This window comes from Epargyreus clarus, unplaced genomic scaffold (assembly GCF_041222505.1).
Source record: "Epargyreus clarus isolate Ecla_fem2 unplaced genomic scaffold, WU_Ecla_fem_2.2 ptg000022l, whole genome shotgun sequence".
In the NCBI taxonomy this organism is placed as follows: Eukaryota; Metazoa; Arthropoda; class Insecta; order Lepidoptera; family Hesperiidae; genus Epargyreus; species Epargyreus clarus.
Window position 1 is genome coordinate 3,526,934 of NW_027332229.1, and position 6,109 is coordinate 3,533,042.

General features: G+C 49.4%; 2 non-coding genes across 2 annotated transcripts; both read left to right on the top strand.

Moving 5' to 3' along the window:
- Window positions 1–2,438: 2,438 nt before the first annotated feature.
- Window positions 2,439–4,341, top strand: LOC140751437 (small subunit ribosomal RNA). Its single transcript, XR_012103346.1, has one exon. It is a non-coding gene; the product is annotated as a small subunit ribosomal RNA (ribosomal RNA).
- A 459-nt stretch (window positions 4,342–4,800) lies between these two features.
- On the top strand, window positions 4,801–4,957 carry LOC140751418 (5.8S ribosomal RNA). The gene has a single exon (XR_012103327.1). It is a non-coding gene; the product is annotated as a 5.8S ribosomal RNA (ribosomal RNA).
- Window positions 4,958–6,109: the final 1,152 nt, after the last annotated feature.

Here is a 6,109-nt window from a genome sequence, read left to right on the forward strand (position 1 = left end):
CATGTCGTTCCATCGAAATAAAAATGTTCGCGTGGCTGGCCCTAAAAATCAATACACGAACACCCCCCCGCTTTTGCCGTTGCCCGTTGGTGGAGATTACTCATTCGATACACGAACACCCCGCCACGTAGTTTGTACAACACCCACCGCGCGCAGAACGACGGACGACACCGAAAGTCACAATTACCTACCTTACCCGTACGTCACGTTCCTACCAACTGCTGCCTACCTAACTACCGTCTGTTTTTTTTTTTTTTTTATTATCTTTTATTACGATCACATGTGCGCCGGTACGCTAATAATGCGCTCCACACTTGTACACAATATTCATATTTCTTACGTTCAACCATCGCGTTGCTTCTCCGAGATCACTTTTCAATTTCTAAATCGAACCTCTTCTGACCAAATATAATAGACAATGTTATATGTGTTAAATAAATAAAAATAAAAAATAATAATAACATATTCCCATACATATGCCTCCGTTTAATTCATATTATACTCTTTTGTTTTATATAGTCACAATATTTTCAACGTATTTCAAAAAAGTGAGATCGTTCCTCGATTCCGTACGTATTATGCTATTATATTGAGAAATTATTCAATTCTATACTGAGAGTAGCGCACAAACTGTCACGTCACGATCTGACTAATAATACAAAGAAATACGCAAATAAAGTTAAAAAGACACTATACACGAACACCCCCCGCGTTTGACGTTGCCCGTTGGGTCTATCTTTCGATACACGAACACCCCGCCACGTAGTTTGTACAACACCCACCGCGCGCAGACCGACGGACGACACCGAACGTCACAATTATATAGCGTCCATATACTACCCCATACAGGCCACTAACGCGTGTTACCTACCCGTCACGTACTACGTCACGTTCCTACCAACTGCTGCCAAATGCCAACTGCTACCTAACTACCGTTCTCTTTTATTATCTTTTATTACGATGACATGTGCGCCGGTTCGCTAATATTTCTTACGTTCAATGATCGCGTTGCTTTTCCGAGATCACTTTTCAATTTCTAAATCGAACCTATTCTAAAAAACTAAAATACTAGACAATGTTTTATATGTAATAATAATAATAACATATTCCCATACATATACCTCCGTTTAATTCATATTATACTCTTTTGTTTTAATAATTTACAATGTTTTGAACGTATTTCAAAAAAGTGAGACCGTATGTATTTTTTCAAAGGTGGCTCTTGTATTATGCTATTATATTGAGAAATTATTTAACTCTGTACTGAGAGTAGCGCACAAACTGTCACGTCACGATCTGACTAATACGATACGCAAATAAAGTTAAAAAGGTGTATGGACAAGAGGGGAATGAAAAAATTAAAAAAAAAAAAAAAAATTTTTTTTTTTTGGAAATCAAAAAAACCAAAACAGAAAATAATAATAATAATAATAATAACGCGGTAGACGCAGCAGCGGCAGCAGCAAAGTCGGCCGACGAACCCCAACCGGCGAACCCCCCCCCCTACACCCCCCCCCCCCAAACCCCCTCCCCCCACTCTCCCCCGCACCCCCCAGGGCTAGCCCACCCCCACCGGCGACCATCGTCACCCCACCGGACCGAACCACCGACGGACTATCATATGTTCATATGTTGTCGCTCCGTCTGCCACGCGTCATAACAGGAGCGCCGCATACACATGGGGCGGGCGACGTGTAGTGCGTTGTCGGCGCGGTGAGACTGAACGGGCGGCGGATAACTGCCGCCTGCTGACACAGACTGACCGACTTCGACAACGGACTGCATGCCGCATACAAGAGTTCGTTCGATGGTTTCACGCGTAGTGTGCGCACTCTCGTGTTGGTGGTGTTTCGAGTGGATTTTGTGTCGAACTTTACAATTCGTCGCGATGTCACGATTAACACAACAACGCGCGCTTCCACGTTGCGCCGTGGGACTTTTCGAACGTTGAACATTTTATTGAACAGTGCGGATCGACCGATGCGATTGTTTAAACTCGTCTCGGTTCACGTATCGATCCTACAAATGAATTGCACGTCGCCTATGGCGACGGTCCTCTATAAGGCGCTATAAAAATTAACGCCAAGGACGACGTCTCTCAAACACCGGGCTGAATCTGTTTTCAGTGTTCGCGTTTGTGTTAAAAGATAATAATGAAACGTGAATCTTAAATTGTCTCGCCGTGAACCATCCAATTCGGAGTTGCGCTATTAGTAAATCGCGCGCACACTCTCTCGTTGGATCGTTGCGACAATCGGATGAGATACTCCGTTGACGCTGCACGAACCATCGAAAACAAAGAGCGTACAATATTAAAAGGTACGACGAGTTCAAAAACGAAACATCATTCGACGCGGACGCGCCCGCGACCGCGTCGATATGTGTCGTGTTCTCGTCCGAGCGACGACGGCTACATTCGTCCGCGAGTGACTGTCAGCTCCCTGGTTGATCCTGCCAGTAGTTATATGCTTGTCTCAAAGATTAAGCCATGCATGTCTCAGTGCAAGCCGTATTAAGGCGATACCGCGAATGGCTCAATATATCAGTTTTGGTTCCTTAGATCTTACTCAGTTACTTGGATAACTGTGGTAATTCTAGAGCTAATACATGCAATCAGAACTCTGACCAGTGATGGGATGAGTGCTTTTATTAGATCAAAACCAATCGACGGAGGGCCTCGCGTCCGAAGTCGTTAATTTTGATGAATCTGGATAACTTTTGCCGATCGCATGGTCCAGTACCGGCGACGCATCTTTCAAATGTCTGCCTTATCAACTTTCGATGGTAGTTTCTGCGACTACCATGGTTGTCACGGGTAACGGGGAATCAGGGTTCGATTCCGGAGAGGGAGCCTGAGAAACGGCTACCACATCCAAGGAAGGCAGCAGGCGCGCAAATTACCCACTCCCGGCACGGGGAGGTAGTGACGAAAAATAACGATACGGGACTCTTACGAGGCCTCGTAATCGGAATGAGTACACTTTAAATATTTTAACGAGGAACAATTGGAGGGCAAGTCTGGTGCCAGCAGCCGCGGTAATTCCAGCTCCAATAGCGTATACTAAAATTGTTGCGGTTAAAAAGCTCGTAGTTGCATTTGTGCGCCGCGCTGTCGGTGCACCGCATCCGCGGTGATACTGACACGTTTGCGGAGCATATCGTCGGTGAGCCGGCGGTAAAACGCCGGTTCAATATCAAAATCCTATCGCGGTGCTCTTCAGTGAGTGTCGAGATGGGCCGACAATTTTACTTTGAACAAATTAGAGTGCTCAAAGCGGGCTCAAAATGCTGCTTGAATATTTCGTGCATGGAATAATAGAATATGATCTCGGTTCTATTTTGTTGGTTTTCAGAACTCCGAGGTAATGATTAATAGGGATAACTGGGGGCATTCGTATTGCGACGTTAGAGGTGAAATTCTTGGATCGTCGCAAGACGAACATCAGCGAAAGCATTTGCCAAAGGTGTTTTCATCAATCAAGAACGAAAGTTAGAGGTTCGAAGGCGATTAGATACCGCCCTAGTTCTAACCGTAAATATGTCATCTAGCGATCCGCCGACGTTACTACAATGGCTCGGCGGGCAGCTTCCGGGAAACCAAAGATTTTGGACTCCGGGGGGAGTATGGTTGCAAAGCTGAAACTTAAAGGAATTGACGGAAGGGCACCACCAGGAGTGGAGCCTGCGGCTTAATTTGACTCAACACGGGAAATCTCACCAGGCCCGGACACCGGAAGGATTGACAGATTAACAGCTCTTTCTTGATTCGGTGGGTGGTGGTGCATGGCCGTTCTTAGTTGGTGGAGCGATTTGTCTGGTTAATTCCGGTAACGAACGAGACTCTAGCCTGCTAAATAGGCGTCGCCATTTAGGTGTGCTCGACTTCGGTCGTGCAACTCACTGGCGACGTATTAAAATTCTTCTTAGAGGGACCGGCGGCTTCGAGCCACACGAGATTGAGCAATAACAGGTCTGTGATGCCCTTAGATGTCCTGGGCCGCACGCGCGCTACACTGAAGGAATCAGCATGTTCTCCCAGGCCTAGAGGCCCGGGCAACCCGTTGAAACTCCTTCGTGCTGGGGATTGGGGTTTGCAATTATCCCCCATAAACGAGGAATTCCTAGTAAGCGCGAGTCATAAGCTCGCGTTGATTACGTCCCTGCCCTTTGTACACACCGCCCGTCGCTACTACCGATTGAATGATTTAGTGAGGTCTTCGGACCGACACGCGGTGGCTTCGCGGCCGTCGGCGTTGCTGGGAAGTTGACCAAACTTGATCATTTAGAGGAAGTAAAAGTCGTAACAAGGTTTCCGTAGGGGAACCTGCGGAAGGATCATTAACGTGTGTCACGACGCGTTCGCGCTCGTAATACGCAGACATTAATCCACAACATACCCATCCGACCGTCCGTCCGTCCATATTATGGACGGATGGATGGACGGATCCGCCGTGCTCACCGATGTCGGCGATGGCGTATCGTACAGTCGTAGCGCTCGGGCGATTGTGTCCTCCGTTGCGACAAGGTCGTACGTCGTCGCTGGCGTCGCGCGTTCCCGCCGTCTCGGACGCAGAAAGGTAAAAATCCGCGCCCCGAGTCCGTGACAACGTGGAGTGCGCAGCGTGAGCGCGCGCGTGTACCGATAGCGGTTTTTTGGAGTCGCGCTAAGGCGTTAGCTCGCCGCGCGCGTTCTGAAAAGGTAACCACTTTAATGCACATTCATTCGAACGTGCATGTGACAAACGTTGAACGCACAAAAATGGTATTGCATTATCTTTAATTAGATATATGCGAAACAATTACCCTGGACGGTGGATCACTTGGCTCGCGGGTCGATGAAGAACGCAGTTAACTGCGCGTCATAGTGTGAACTGCAGGACACATTTGAACATCGACATTTCGAACGCACATTGCGGTCCGTGGAGAAACATCCAGGACCACTCCTGTCTGAGGGCCGGCTGTATAAAAACAAATATCACACTGTTCATTCGCACCGTTTGAACACTTGACGGTTCCGCGCGGTGCGCCACGGCGAGTCGCGTCGGTCCGTTTAAAAATTGTTTATCGCGTGCAAAATTGCGCGTACGCTTTGCGTCGTTCAAAGCGCGCCCGGAGCCCACCCGGAAAGCTCTATGCGACCCTTCGGTGTGCGATATGCGCTGCGTGCGTGTTGAGCGCTAAGAGGGCGAGCTGAAAGGCCGACGGGGTGTGCCTCCGCGTGTGCGCCGCGACGCGTTAGCGACGCGCGCTTTTCGGCGCGTCGTAGGCGGACTCGACGTCCGAAGTGCGTTTCGACGCCGTCGTCGCTGTCGCGCGTTTGTCGCGCGCACGGCGTACGTACGGCGTCGTATCGCTGACGGATATCGCGTCTGCCTCCATTTTTTATCGTTGGCCTCAGATCAGGGAGGATCACCCGCCGAATTTAAGCATATTAGTAAGCGGAGGAAAAGAAACTAACAAGGATTTCCTTAGTAGCGGCGAGCGAACAGGAAATAGCCCAGCACTGAATCCCGCGGTCGTACCGGTCGCGGGAGATGTGGTGTTCGGGAGGTTCCGTTTTCTCGCGGTCGTCACTCCTGTCCAAGTTCGTCTTGAACGGGGCCGTTTTCCCGTAGAGGGTGCCAGGCCCGTAGCGACGGAGCGCGTCCGCGAGAGGGACTCTCCTCAGAGTCGGGTTGCTTGAGAGTGCAGCCCTAAGTGGGTGGTAAACTCCATCTAAGGCTAAATATTACCGCGAGACCGATAGCGAACAAGTACCGTGAGGGAAAGTTGAAAAGAACTTTGAAGAGAGAGTTCAAGAGTACGTGAAACCGTTCAGGGGTAAACCTGCGAAACTCGAATGAACGAACGGAGAGATTCATCGTCATTCCGCGGCGTACGTGCGCGCGCCTCGATGTCGTCGGTTTCGATCGTGCGACACGGGTCGCGCACGTCGACGTCCGCGGACGGCGTGCACTTCTCTCTTAGTAATACATCGCGACCCGTTCGGAGTCGGCCTAAGCTTCGTCCCGGAGTCCAGTCGTCCAACGCAAGACGGACGGTTGGACGGTGGCGTTCGCCGGCCGGCTGTACCGGACGGTATTCAAACATTGTACGAATCGCGCACGCG